This window comes from Dreissena polymorpha, chromosome 3, assembly GCF_020536995.1.
Source record: "Dreissena polymorpha isolate Duluth1 chromosome 3, UMN_Dpol_1.0, whole genome shotgun sequence".
NCBI lineage: Eukaryota > Metazoa > Mollusca > Bivalvia > Myida > Dreissenidae > Dreissena > Dreissena polymorpha.
Window position 1 is genome coordinate 30,280,216 of NC_068357.1, and position 16,207 is coordinate 30,296,422.

The following is a 16,207-nucleotide window of genomic DNA, read 5'->3' on the forward strand; positions in this document are numbered from 1 at the left end:
CAATAGACTGACAACCTTTTGGGTAGTAAAGTAGTAATACAAGGCAATATGGCGACCGTTAGCCACGAGGCCTATCTTACGGAGGAATCCGAGATAGCCGATGTATCACGATTGACGATTGGTCGATGATCGACAGAAGAAGACAACTCTTACAGCGTTCGGAAACGTACCATTATGTAGTTGTCTTTCTTGCTTATATCGAGAACTAATACGTCAGAAACAAATATGAGTCCCATGGGACTCCAATTTAAATATACGACAGGCCCTTACTTGCAATTTATGCGTAATGGACGCTGAATACCGTCCCGTAAATCCCTTACTATCTCAATCCCAATCTAATTTATGTATGGTTATGTTTATTAATAAAGCAATACATGTACAGAATCTCAATTAAATCTGAATTTTAATCCGGGTAAGACTTTCATGTATTTTTTATGTCTTGTGTCAGATCTGATGTTGACCGTTTGTTTCCCGTAGTCATTTATTTTAAATAATATTTATACATTTCTGTTTTGTTTCTAGTACCATATTCTATCCTGATTTTTTTTCAACAAACTGTCAAAATCTCATTTCTGTGTCTTTGTCAACTATCTAAACAATGACATGATTTCCCTGATAAGCGTCTTGCCAAATACAGTGATTAAGCTTTGTAAGATAAGTTATTAATACCCGCAGTACAATTACATTATGTCAAAAATGAAACAATATCATTTGAATGTTCATAGGTCTGTGGATTTATTTTGAAATTGTATGTTTGTTTTTTTAAAACGTTCTGATGATGAGGAAAATAATTTATTTTTGTGTTCCTTGTTGCTGACAAATTTGTGAATGAAACTGGCTTGTAGTTACATTATTGTTCAAATTGATTGCTATTCCAATGGACATGAATCTCTGGATCAGTATTTCTCATTTCTGAAACTCCCCACACACCGTTTGCTATTGAATTTGAAAGAATCCACTTTCTTTCGTAACGTATCATTTTAACATGGATGTTTATTTTTAATGGAGTACATATAAATCAACATTTCTAGCACCTTCTTTTTAAAACTTATAATCCGTTTCTAAAATAGCCGACCTCTCAGCAGTTGATGTAGCTTGATTTCCATTATAATTTAAAATATATGCATGCAATAACAATAACATTCGCCCTACACAATATTTTTAATAAACTAATTTACCTTTAAAATGTGAATTCAATATCGATTGTTTATTATATAATTTCTCTTTTTCACATACAGATGAACATTCAACATGCAAAAATTGTTGCCTGATGAAGGTTTCAAATTTAAAAAATGCTGTAAATGATTCATTTATGTCTGTGTTTCTCTTGAGTACTTGCGAAAACTCATTGTCCCTGCTAAACAAGAGTCTCCTTAAAATTTGCTCTATTAAACATTTCATCAATTTTCATCCATTTTGATTTTTTTTTCTAATATTTAGCCATCCCAGGTTTGACACCAATTTAGTTATGCCGTATTTTCGGTTTTTAACATAAAGAAACACAAAGGGTTCATCTAAAATTTCCAATATTTACATTCATTATTACTTTCAGTTTACATTAAAAAGGTACATTAAAACAACATACAATTATTACAATATTTATGCAAGCATCTTGTTCTGTAATTCGTTATTTTTTCTCATTTTCTTTGACTGTGAATATACCAGTATCAAAACTGATCTTAACTCTTTCGAATATATTTCAAAACTTTTTTTTCCAATCCCCTTTACAACAGCAATAGTTCGGTCTACAGTGGTTAAGGCCCGAGGTACATGCGCCGGAACCATAATCACATATAATCAGACTGGATTTTCCTGAATCCGGCTGCGAGTTGGATGGGTTAGGCAGTAGTTGTCTGTGAATTATTTATGATGAAGACTCCATCGAAACAGCCAGCTCTGCAATAGAAAATCATGATTAAGAATCAACTCAATGTACATAAGCTTGTTTCTTTATTTAACGTATATCTTAGCATCCGTTGATTTCCATGTAAATACTGTTAAAATGAGCTATAAAATATGTTATTTTTGATAATAATTTAAAATTACAACAGAAAGAAGACGCAGTGGTCATGCACGATGTCAATCAAACAATCTTTAATTCATAAATGGTTTCCAATTTTTTTCGAAACTAATCCATTCTGAACAAAGTTAAAAAGCGGGCATGAAATGCGAATTGCAAAAAACCCGGAGACATGGCAACGTGCTTACCGCAGTGTGCAATCGTTGATTCGTGAAACTTATAAGTAACTTAGATATGTTATGCAGTAATTATAAGGAATACATGAGTACGTACTTGGTTACTTTATTTTCGATGGAGCCATACATGTCGGTCTTTGATGACGCACACATTTCGTTGCATGTTGGAGCTACGCCAAAACAATCCCACCTAATACTGAAAACTCAGCCTTCAGTCTTTGCAGCGCAATAGTTTTGTTGCCATCTCGTCGAAGTAGTTGTAGCTCAACCCATACATTTCAATAGCACTGGCAATGTCCAAACAGCCTGAAAAAAAAGTTTAATGTTCCGTCTCAATTGCATTGCATACGTATGCCAACATTAATACATGCAAACAAATATGCTGTATTTATTGTGCTAATAAATAGTAGCAAGTTATATAATAATTTAATAAACCATTTAACTCACCTAGAAGAGCAACGGCAATAAACCAATATGGCGTCATCTTGTACAGCAACTTATCACGTGAAAAACACAATATTAATGAACTGTTTTTCAGCGCAAATATATACGGAACTTACTTCCTTCATCAAGCTACGCTTGCCAAAACAGCAAATGAAACTTTATATATGCAACCAATGCATATGCACAACATTGTTATAATCTAACGGGTACTTAGCATTGATCCCCAAAATAACAATAGGATCGGTAAACATACGAAACTACAAATAAAAGCACAATGTTTATCTCGGTGTTATAGATCTTTCGGCAGTTTTTAGAATATCATATGATGAGTTTTCGTATCTTGTTCTCGATAAGGAATATAAAGAACGCTTTAAATAATGTAACAAGAGCTTTACCAAGTCAGCGCGATCGTCTATTCTTCCGTTTTGATAGGGCAATGTAAGTCAGTTTTGAAGCTTTATTCACACCATTTGATGAAGCAAAATATTTATTCGAGAAGACCAGACGAAAGGCATGACAAATTGAAAAACTATTTACTTGGCTTTCATCCAATAGCAACGTATACGGTTTTGTGTAAACATTATCTATTACAATCAACGCAAACAAAAGTTGCATCTCGTTTATATTGGCTTCGTAGCATCCATTATCTCTTGCAGTGAAATGAATTGTATTTTATGCGATAACTTAAGAAATATTACAAATAAACCTAGCAACAGCATACTGATCGATGATCGACAGAAGCAGGCAACTCGTACAGCGTTCGGAAATATACCATAATGTAGTTGTCTCTCTTAGTAATATCGAGAACTAATACGTCAGAAAAAATATGAGTCTAATGGGACGCCAATTTAAATATAAGACAGGTCCTTACTTGCAATGAATGCGTAATTGACGCTGAATACCGTCCAGTAGATCCCTTCCTCTCTTAATCTCAATCTAATTTCCGTATTGTCGTTCAATTAAATCTGAATTTGCATCCAGGAAAGACGGTCGTCCTCTTTCATGTGTTGTGTCAGATCTGAAATTGACTGTTTGTTTCCTCTAGTCATTGATTTATAATGAGCTCTATAAAGTTTATGTTGTGTTTATAGAACCATAATTTGCCCTGAGTATCTTCAACAAACTGTCAAAATCATTTTCAGTATTTTGTCAACTTTCTATTCATTTACAAGGCATTCCCTGTTAAACTTCTTGCCAACAAAGTGATTGAGCTTGGTAAGATTATTTATGCATAACTGCAATGAAATTAATCTATCAAACTCAAATATTAAATTATATCATATGAAGTTTCATAAGTTTATGGTTTCATTTTGAAATTAAATGAATTCATGTGGAAACTTGTTGATGATGAGTGAATGGATTTTCTTTTTTGTTCCTTGTTGCTGGCAAAAAAGGCAGTGAATGAAACTGGCTTGGAACAGTAACATTATTGTTCAAATTCCCATTTCAATTTAAACGTTATCTCTGGATAAGGATTTCTCATTTCCGGAACTCTTCCACACACCGTGTGCTTTTTCGATCTAAAGAATCCATTTTGTTTTAGAAGTATCATTTTAACATGCATTTGTATTAGACATGGAGCACATATTATTAGACATGAATAGCAATTTCTCTTCTTTACTTGAGTCATAATCCGTTTCTAAAATATCTGCCTTCTGAGCAGTTGATGCATCTCGATCCGACATTATACAATTCATCCTTCAAATATTTCTAATAAACTAATTTGCCTTCATAATGTGAATAGAATGTTCATTGTATAAAATATATTATATCTCTTTTTCAGATACTAATGAATATTAAACAATACGAAACTGTTGAAGGTATTAAATTTGGAATCTACATTTAAGTGAATACTAATAATTTTTCTCTGTATTTGTTCTCTGTATAAGTACGTGTGGAAAATCATTGACCTTGCTGATAAGGCTCTCCTAGAAATTGCTACTCTGAAGAAAACATTTATTCATTTAATTATTTTTGTATTAATTAAGAATCTCACGTTTGACAATACTATATTTATGTCGTATTTTCGGGTTTTAACGAAAAGAACAACAAATGGTTCATTAAAAATTTCCGATATCTACTTTAACTAGACTTGCAGTTTATATACCAAAATAGTGCATGAAAATAACACACAAAATTAATTACAATATTCAGACATGCATCTTGTTCTTTAAGTCATTTTTCTCCTTATTATTTGAGTGGACATATTTAAGTATGAACATTGTTTAGAAATTGACTTTCGAATAAATTTAAAACTCTAAGATGTTTATTTTTCAAATCTGCCATACATTTTAAAAATTCTTGTTTGGTTACCTTTTTGAAACAATCTTCCAAAAAGGTGTTGGAAACTTGCGGCCATCTTCCAACAAACGAGTTGCATGAGTTAATAACAATATATTTCTTTAAACCGTTGATGAATACATACATTAAATAACAGGTTTGTTTTTAAATCAAGATAGATATGCTTAATTTTAGTTCATGCATTTAATGTTCTTTTGTACGATGTGGAGGGGGATGCCTTCGACTTCCCACACATAACGACGATAAAAAATTAAAGATATGGAACTAAAAAAACATTTATCAAGATTATATTATTGTCTCCGACAACTTTGTCTATTGCTCTTTTGGTCTAATCAAACGCTTTGCAGCAGCAATAGTTTGGTCCACAGTGATTAGGGCGCCAGGTACATCCGCCGGAACCATAACCAAAGGTGGCGAAACTAGCCTTTCCTGCGTCCGGCTGCGAGTCGGCTGGGTTAGGCAGGAGTCGTCTGTGGTCTTTTATGATGCGAAAGGCATCGAAACACGCAACACTGCAAAAGCAAGTTATCGATTAAGAATGACATGAAAGTATATTAGCATGACTTTATTACTTTTTATTTAATATCTTAAAATCCGTAGATTTCCATATAAACAATGTTATCAAACGTTCAGTGCACGTACTTGTTTATCTTCCAATAGTTTTAAATACCAGAAACAAGAAGCAGTTGCCATGCTTGATGTCAATTAAACAATCTTCCATTCGTACCTGGTTTCCAATTTATTTCGAAACTTATTCATTCTAAACGGATTTACAAAGCGGGCATGAAATGCGAATTGCATAAAAAACGGAAATATATCTACGCGCTAATATTTACAGTAAACAATCGCTGTATCATGCAACTAATTAGTAACTTATACTTATGATTTATGAGTACGTACTTAGTTCGTTGATTGTTGATGGTGCGCAGAATGTCGGTCTTGGCTGACGCACAGATGTCATTGCATGTCAGAGCAACGTTACAATCCCGCCTAATACTGAACACCTAGCCGTCACCCTTTGCAGCGCAATAGTTCTGTGCCATCTCGTCGAAGTAGTTGCAGCTTAACCCATACTTGTAGCTCAACCCATACTTGTCAATAGCACAGGCAATGTCCAAACAGCCTGAAAAGTTTGATGTTCCGTCTCAAGTGAATTCCACATGAATAACAAAATGTATGCATGCAAAAAAGAGGCAATGTCTTTATTATACTAATACTAACGACTACTAATTAACGACTAACGACTAGTATAAAGTAATATAATAAACAATTAAACTCACCTAGAATAGCAACAGCAATATACCAATATGTCGTCATACTGAACAACTACTTATCACGTGAAGAACAAAATAGTAATGAACTGTTTTTCAGCGCAAATATATAAGAAGCTCCGATCCTAAATCAAGCGAAGCATGCCACAACAGCAACATAAGCTTTAGATATGCAACCACTAAAACATCATATACACTAACTTGCAAGCGGATTGGTAGTTTTTAAGAAAACCACATCCTATTTACACGGATTTAGCAACGATTTTTAAGTATATTGAGGTAGTGGTTATGCATATACAATGTATTCGGTTTGAAATAAAGTCGTTAAACTTCAAGCGTATGGAAAGTTTGAAGAAACCCCATCTTTCTTTCAAAAGATTGTAATCGATTATTTAGAAAAGTTAGGTGTGGTTATAGAGAATACTAGGTTAGCGTTGAATAGAGAATAAGTTGAATTAGTTTATGTAGCGAGGCTTAGAACACCGGGAGCGCGAGCCTTGCGAGCGCTTTTGGTGTTTGGGCCGAGCAACATGAACTTCTCTCTATTCAACGCTAATCCTAGTATTCTATTTATCCAATTGATTTTTTTTCAATGTGACATTTTACATAAATAGATCTAATAACCTTAACAATAATTTTAATTCATTCTTAAAAGCGCTTAAAATCTATATCTAACGAATGTACCTATGCGTAGTGATATAGAATGTATTTGTTCTGGTACGCAAAATAGTCTTAAAAACTTTCACACAAAAACTGTAAAACGAGAAAAAATATCACCATATGCCTCGATTCAATTTTATGCAGCATGCAAATTGTAACACATTACGACCGCGAAAAGAAGATTTTACTTTAATATAATTCATTTTATTTTCAAAAGAAAATGATCAAAATCGAATATGGCGGCGATTGCTCCTGACAAAATGTTGTCGATGTCAACATACATGCACATGTAGATTTACACACAGAGCTGTTTTAATCATAAATTATCCAAAAAAAAACTATACTCGCCTAATTTTTTCATGGACGCTGCAGATTTTGATGGCGTATAGATCTAGCCTTCACGTCCTGTAGTTTGTGACCCAAACACAAGATAATCCGTATCCTCTGTGTGCCTAATTTCGATCAGGTGCCTAAGTTCGATCAGTTTTTTATGACGTATTTTCGAATACCAGCACTCAAATCACGCGCCAGCCTTCCTGCAAAAACTCATAACAGAAGTCGTATCTCTATCAACCTCTCGTAAAAATGCCGTTTAAACAGGTATTTATGAATAACAAAACATAAATTATGTCAATTACCTTATCTTTCATGCATGTATCGTGCTTATATTCTTTAAATCACCATTAAATTCATAAAACATCCATCAAAATACTCTTTTCTACATTGCCGGAGACGCTGCAGTATTCAGGGTAGGTAGAATAGTCTCTGTAAATAAGCGCTTTTTTTCCTGGGGCTCAAAAGGGGGCATTCATAAATTAGATCGACGCATTACATTTTAAGATAATAGACGTCCAATTAAGACGTTGTTTATTGTTAAATTTAAGCTCTTTATTGCAGCGCCATTGTCTTTGTTTTCCACCACTTGATAAAGAACAAATAACTACTCATACTTTTAAGTTATTTTTTATTGCGTTTTTAACAAGTTGATATATGCTTTGGGTATCTACAATTTCAAACATTGTCCTTGTTTGCGAATCGTCGTACATGTATCTCCTTCATTTCAATGAACAATGACGATATTCTCCTTATATCTGGACTCGTATAATGCTTTTGAATTTCAGTCCAAACCCACAAAACTCAGTGGGAAGTATAGACAGTACACACAGGAATCTTTGCTAAGAGCCTATAAAGAAGTAACCGGAAAAGGAACTTCTGTAAGGAAGGCATCAAAGCTTTTTGGTGTTCCATATGTCACTATTCTGGACAGGGTAGCCGGACGTGTACAGGCTGGCGCTTTAAAAAATGAGGAAACTCTTTTTTTCCAAAAAAAATAAGTGGGCATTGTGGAATGTCTGGAGACATTTTCCCAGCTTTGCTACGGCGTCACAAGCTCAAAGATAAAAAAATGTTGCAGGCGACCATGCCTTCCAACTACGAAAGCGTCCCCACAATAAGGCATTAAGCAATCGGTGGCTCAAAACTTTTTGAAACGCTGGGAGTCCAGAATAAGTTGCATGAGACCAAGCTCGCTCGAAACAAGCCGTGCCAAATGTTCAACACCCGAAACTGTCGACAAATATTTTATAAATCTCCGAGAAACAATGGAAACATATGACCTCTTCAACAAGCTACAGTTCATCTACAATGTGGATGAAACTGGAATACAACCAGAGCACAGACCCCAAAACGTAATTGACCAGTCGCCAAATTATCGATCGCTCCGCCCACATAGTCACGTGGTCTAGTGATAAGAAAACTCCGACAAGCAGATCGCAATTATAGCGGATTACGTTAGGGAAATTCTAAATTTGTAATGATGTATTATGCTCTTTTCTATAATATAAATTATTAAAGCCGCACACTAAACTAAACTGCTTTGTAAAACGTTAATACAATCATAAAAACTTTAGAGAGAAATGGCGTAATCAAAATAAATGAGTTAACCGCAGACTGACTATCAGAAACGTTTCTTATACATATTATATAGGGAGCTGATGAAAAATCCGTTGTAAAAATGAGCATTTATTTCATATTGATTTTGAACTTGTATTCACCCGTCTGACAGTGAACCCGGTGGCTATTCATATATAATTTTGAAAATATTTTTTATTAAATGCAAATGACATATCCATATCATGATGGGTTTTTTGTTTATTAAAAATGTTTAAATCTTTGTTTCATTGTGTTATTTTTAAAAAGACACCTATTTTTTTATTTAGATATAAATTAAATTTTGATTGTAACCATAATTTAATACAGGCCTAATTTCGTGGTTTCATTAACAGATAGTCTAATATGCATTTTATTTCATTTATGTTTAATGCGAACCTGTTACATTTCACTATCAAAAAATGAAATGTTGGTATTACGGTGCTGTTCACGAAAATTCGAATTGAATACATTTAGCATATTATGCATTTGCTTATTTATAACAAGATGACCCTTATATGTTAATTGCAATTTTTACATTTCTCCCCGTATCAATATATGTTGTATTAGAAATGTTGTTGTTGTATTATAAGCCGTACATTTTACGCTTGAAGTCGCTTTAAGCTGGCTAAGCCGCGTTGAAATCACCTTTTTGTTGTTTACTTTAGTTAAAACAATATTTAAGTTAACAATTTATAATGATTTCCCTTGTTTATGATCCACAGAAAAAAAATATATAATTGGAAATCATTTAAGTAATTAAATAGATTTCTTTTCTTGTGTACAGTACCTAACAATGCCTTAATGTTCCTTCATTCTGAGATCCACGCAACATACTGTAATTTATTAATCATCGACAATTACGCTGAGATTAATAAGCACGTGTGGCAATTATTATGTTGCCCAAACTGCTTAATAATATTGTGCATCAAACGGTATAACACGTTTTATAGAACACACACCTGGTGTGGTTAAACTATTTATTGTGTTTGTTTTCTCATTACTCGTTCATATGTTCAAGAAATAAAGATAAAATAATAACCTCTTAAAAAGTATGTATAGCACCTACAATTTTGAATAATGATCGAATAGTAATGATCATGCATTTGATATAAAATCTGTGTAAACTCTTAAAAATTACGTCCATTCCATATGTACAAGACGCTTTGTTTGTCGGACAAAATGGCGGCCAGATAAGCGTTGCTGAGGGGTGTGTGAAAAATCGATATCTGATTGGCTGATCGACAAAATGTGGGCGGAGTTGGCGACTGGTCAATTGCGTCCCTGCATGAAAAGGCACAGGCTGTAACGTCTCCTCGTTCGACAACTACAACCATAATAGGGTGTGTTAATGCCATCGGAAATTCGATTCCCCCATTCTTCGTATTCAAAGGCAAGAGACAGAATCCGGATTTGATGAAAGTTCACCTGGAGCAGGGTATACAATGTCAGATTCAGGATGGTCTAATGCTCAAGTTTTTAGAGAATACATCGAGTTTCACTTCCTGCCGAATGTACGGAGGGGACTTGATGACAACCAACCCATATTATTAAAGGGATCTTTTCACGCTTTGGTAAATTGACAAAATTGAAAAAAGTTGTTTCAGATTCGTAAGTTTTCGTTTTAGTTATGATATTTGTGAGGAAACAGTTATACTGAACATTAACCATGCTCTAATATAGCCATTATATGCATCTTTTGACGATTTTAAAACCTAAAAATTATAAAGCGTTGCAACGCGAAACGATTAAATAATTTGGAGAGTTCTGTTTTTGTCGTTAAATTTTGTGAAACTACGAAGATTGCTTATATAAGGTATAAAATACGTCAAGACGTGTACTCGGCGGAATAGCTCAGTAGGCTAAAGCGTTTTTACTTCAGGACTCTGGCAGGACTCCAGGGGTCACTGGTTCGAAACCTGCTCCGGGCAATGTACTTTTCCTTTTTTTAAATTTTTTCTTGATTTTTTACTGGAGCTTTTACGATCCAATGTTTACATTTATCAATATAAAGCATTTAATGAATAAGTTAAAAAAATGCCAAAATCTGTGAAAAGGTCCCTTTAATATGTGATGGCCATGCAATATAAAGAAGTGAAACTCCAGCCACACTTCTAAACAACTGATAGAATGGGCAGTATCAAAACACATCATTCTTTTCGTGTTACCAGCCCACACTTCGCACATATTACAGCGATTGGACGTTGTCGATTTGGACCCTTTAAAGGGTACTATTACAGAGAGTGTGCGATCTACATGCGCGAAAACATCGGACATTCTATTACACGGTACCAAATGGCTGGCATTGCAGGCAAGGCATATCTCAAAGCAGCTACACCGAGCAACATCGTGTCTGCCTTCAAAAAGACTGGGATTTTCCCTTTAAATATTGACGCAATTGATAAAAACAAACTCTTCCGTGCGAAGCTTTCAGAGATAAAAATCCTTTCGAAAAATTACAAGCTGTCAAGTCGGGTAAAGAAGCTGTGGATGTTTATCTTAAGGATATGTACACAGAAAAACAAGTTTATCCAGTGAAATCCTGTGATTGCAGCTCCTCTTGTAAAGCCAAGCCAAGTGCGTCCAAGAGACCTAAATCAAGTGGAAAAGAAATCACAAGCCATACTTTTATTGAAGAAATCGAGGCATACGAACAGGAAAAGGAGCACACTTTAAACGAACAAACGGTCAAAAAGCAAACTGTGGACAAACAGATAAATAAAAAAGTTGGTATTCAAGAGGTCATGTCTTCTAAAAAGTCCAAAGGAACATTGTGCATCAGTCGCAAGCCTTCAACAAATGGAATAGTCACGCACACCACTTTAATTTAATCGGACTCATCTCATGATGACATGGATTGTATGGAAGTTTGTTGCGTTTGCAATCAATTTTATCCCCCAGCAGACAACAAGCCGTTCTTAAAAATAGTGAACTGGGAGTTCTGTGACAAATGCAGTCACAGCGTTCACTTATCATTTTTCCACGAAAAACTGGCTATTAGGGGTGAGCCATTCCTTTGTCCGCATTGTGTTTAGGAGAAATATCGTATAATAATGTAAATATGTTTGGTAATTGTACAAATGTGTGTTTATGAGTGTTTAATGTTCTTTTCTGTTACCTTCTTAATTGTTAGTTGTTGTTAATTTTAATAAATATTTAAGACACACATTACGAAAATCTTCAAAATATATGAATACCCTTTCTTTTCTAAAAAAAAACACACATTAGAATGTCTCGCTCCTAGCTTAAGTATTCGTGTGAGCAAATAATTATTTATCTACCCCATGTGAACCCCCATTTGTGACGTCATGAAGACAGCTGATCGAACATAGGAGTGCTTCTCAGTGACGTAGATCAGGTGAGGTCATAGAAAGCTTTCAACCGTTTACGGCCATTTTGTTTGTTTGTATTTCCATTTTTTGGCAGTTTTGGATACAGTTTTGAATACTCTGTCTAAGTTTTCAGTAATCGTTGTTGATGTTGAGCATGCGCAGAGACAAAGTTTAATGTGATCGAACTTAGGCACACAGCGCATAGTATTAAGCCTTGAAACACTTGTTGCAAACGGGTTATTCTTACTGAATAGACTGATAAAATAACAAAGACAAAGTTTATTCATCAAAGCAAATACCCTTACCTTTACTTACATCCAAAAGCAAAACAATTCGAATAGACTACTGAACCAAAATACACCGATCAGTATGTTCTACACACACAATTTCACATCCAAATAGGCACGCACTTTCTGAAAATCAATAACACGAATAAGCTAGATCTACATGTAGATCTAAATCCTTCGTCTCACCGGTTCCATCCGAGGTAAGTAGTCCATAGAATATGCACTTTTTCATAATTACATCCAGGATACATTTACACGAAAAAAATGCGCGTCTTCAATGTTTTATTCTCAGATATCGTATACAAGTTTTATTTACACCAACAGATGGCATCACATGTTATTGGAAAATGACGCAATAAGTATGTCATTTTATGACGCCGTCAATCTGCTGATTCTGATACGGATGGCGAAAAATTTTGTCCATTGACTAGATCTAAAGGTTGAAGGTCGTATAATTTTAAAGCTAACGTTTTCTCGACTCTAGAGATTTCTTATGAAAAGTCATTCAGTGGTAGAATAAAAAGTAGTCCGTGCACGCGACAGGTTTATTCAACAAGGTGGGATAGAGGCTAGTCTATTCCATGGGGTGTTGTACCGTCCATGTCGCGGTGAAGATGGGATAAATAGAGAATACTAGGTCGGTGCCGAATTAAGCGAAGTTTATTTTGCGAGGCTTAGAAAATCTGGACCAAGAGCCTTATCCGACTCGTCAAGATGTGAAACATATAGAAGGTATAATTCATTGCTTGAACCAGAAAACATCTTTCGCTTAAAATACCTATAAAAAAGCATTTGCAAAATTTTGAAGTTCCAACCACAAGTTTCCTATTGAAACTGGACGACATCTTGGTATAGAACATGCTCTAAGTGTACACAGTGTAGTAGAAAACACTTGTGTCATTGAAAAATAATTTCATGTTATTTTGATTGTTCTAAATTTTACGAAGAACGTACCATTCGCCTTTTTTATTGGTATAGTGGAAACAGAGAAGAAATAGATTGAATAAATGTAATGGAAACGAAAATTGATCTGACATGGAAAAAATGCACTTTAAAAAAATATATTTCTTAATGCGACACGTATACAAATATTCACAACTCATGCATGCATAATGTGACATGTCTGTTTATTTTTTTTGGGCTGGTGGCCTTTAATTACGAAAGATATTGTCTTGGCTTTTCTTGTTTTAACTAGATCGATGTGTCGTCTGTTAAACATAGAGGACAGTAGATTGTACTTGTAGTTATTTATCTGACTAATAGTCGAATACAAAGCTCCGTTACATTATCTATCCATTCAATTTAAATAACTATATTTTATAACTTGCATTTAATTTTACTTACCTTCATAAATGCCATATAGAGACCATACGATTCAATTAGAACGTGAAAGAAAAAAAAACGCAAAGTATTTGTTTCATTCAAGTCGGACTCTGCTGAATAATGAGATAAACGTTTGTTATTATTATATTGAAATGCATGTGGTCACTTGACACTATTGTGAGTTACACACGCTCTCACTCAACATTTACATTCTTCGTTCCCAACTAGGACAACTTCTTCAGAAATGGTGAAATTTATCTGCCTCCTCATATTTCTTCCCTCATTTTTTCTCAAAACCACTCCGCTCTCACTCTTTCTATGGATTATGATGGCGTAATAACGAAAGAACAACTCGGTGATAAAAGACAACGTAGCGATAACGCGAGATTATGATGCAATTATAACGGTTTATTTTATGCTTTCCGGTGGTTTATAGAGAAATATCAGTGAATTAAAACTGATAATTTCACTGTTTTAAACAGTGAAAATTATCAGTGAAAATTATCGATTATTTTCACTGTTTACTGTGAAATGACGTCATTTTTTGACGAAATGACGTCATTATCCCAGCCAAATTCTATAGTTAAACTCTTTAACAATGTATATAAACTGTAAAAAAAGCATAAAATAAAAAGAAAATTTGTTGGATTCGGTGGAATATCGATTTTAATTCACACGTGATCACAGAAAATATATTTTTTCATTCGTGGCTGCGCCACTCGTGAAAATATTATTTTCTATGATCACTAGTGAATTAAAATCGATAATCCACCAAATCCAAAAAATATCCTCTATTTAAACTTTGAGTACATGATGAGAGATCTAGATATTAAACTATTTTTCTTTTACAAGTTTGAATCATAATCTCGCGTAATCGATTGTTGTGTACCTTTGAATCGTGTTTCCGCGTGTTCGCACCTTTATGCAGAGGTCGACAATGCGAATTAATGAGTGGCATTAACGGAATGCTGTAACATCCCCTTAATGATTTTCTCACCGCTATTAATTGCATACGAAAATTACAAGAGCTCCGATGTTATATCCTGACGACGATCACCGGAGCCGCCTTGCGAAATCGGCGTATCTTTTCTGCATATCCTAGAGCAATTTGATTTAAAATCACGAACTAAAAGCATAAATATTCTAAGTTCTTATTTAATACTCAGAGGGACAATATATGTAGACACACTCATAGAATCATCATAAAACATTACGTCCAACATAATGTTTACAGCAGTAACATGACGTGGTAGATTGAAACAGTGTTTAATCTGTTTTAGCTGAAATGTCTCGAATTTTTGTTATGCGTATTTAAGTATCTGTTTAAGACTTGTAATGTTTTTAAAAAAAGGTTGCAAGACAGAAGAAAAACTGATTTACTTTTCTACTGAGGACAGCGTAATCCAAACTAAAGACAGTGTTATCCAAATTGAGGACAGTGTGACCATCCGCTGAGGACTATGTTACCTGTCACTAAACACAGCGTGTGCGTGGTCGACATATCTATTTATAAATGCATTGAGTTAAAACATGAAAATATACATATGCAATTACGAAGTTAATAAGCTATTAACAGACACTGAATATATTACTATGTGTGTTGATATGGTGGCTCCCTTCTGCCATCTTTCTAGGGTATTAGAGGGATTGAAGGACGCCAACATAAAACGCCAGTGTCTCCGATCCTTAAGCTTTTATAGCGCGTCTGTGCAGCGCATGCAGAGATGTAGATATCAAAGATGCGTTGCTACGGCGTTCCAAACGCGCTCTCTTCAGTGCCTCGTGCAGACGTCAAATTCGTCTGATAGTTATGAAAGAATGAAAGATAGTTATTATGTGGGTGACGCTATTATAACGTGCGCTCTCGATTGTATTACCTTCGTATGAAATAGTTGTACGAATGTTAGCAATACAATTACGAGTGCACGCTAGAGTTACTTTATGAGAACGATAAAGCTTGTACGTGCACATGGGGCAGTTATTACGTGTTTGCGCAAGTGATAACGCTTGCATGCGATAGCTATTACATGCACACGTAAGCTGATCAATGATAATATGTATCTGATGATTCGTTTTTACTTAAGCATGGGCAGTATTTATAAAACGCTTCGTGATCACATAAATTTCGATTTCATAAACGCAAAAAAAAATCATAATTGTAAAACATTGTCCATCTTGCACTTTGTGTGCACAGAAAATAAGTTGCAGTAGTTAATCGTTATGTATGAAATATAAATGCAGAAGAAATTCAAATATTGTCACCGGAACTGTGTGCATACGTTTTCATTGACGTGCACTTAATAGGTACGTGTCAATTCAATTTTGTCAAAAAACGCACCTTTTGATTTTTTCTTCTTAACGATGCACATTTTTGTCACGTTCCTTCATTTGAACTTCCCGTTAAATCTACATAAGAAATGCAATCAATTAAATCTTAAACTTAAACTCTTAAATATTAATAGCT

The 16,207-nt window shown here is 34.5% G+C and overlaps 2 long non-coding RNA genes across 2 annotated transcripts; both read right to left on the minus strand.

The window, feature by feature from the left end:
• Positions 1 to 1,515: 1,515 nt before the first annotated feature.
• Positions 1,516 to 2,844, minus strand: LOC127871791 (uncharacterized). The gene is made up of 3 exons (XR_008045551.1): positions 2,644 to 2,844; positions 2,294 to 2,502; positions 1,516 to 1,896 (listed from the first exon to the last, which is right to left on the minus strand). It is a non-coding gene; the product is annotated as an uncharacterized LOC127871791 (long non-coding RNA).
• Positions 2,845 to 4,700: 1,856 nt separating this feature from the next.
• On the minus strand, positions 4,701 to 12,625 carry LOC127874618 (uncharacterized). The gene is made up of 3 exons (XR_008047019.1): positions 12,607 to 12,625; positions 5,842 to 6,064; positions 4,701 to 5,453 (listed from the first exon to the last, which is right to left on the minus strand). It is a non-coding gene; the product is annotated as an uncharacterized LOC127874618 (long non-coding RNA).
• Positions 12,626 to 16,207: the final 3,582 nt, after the last annotated feature.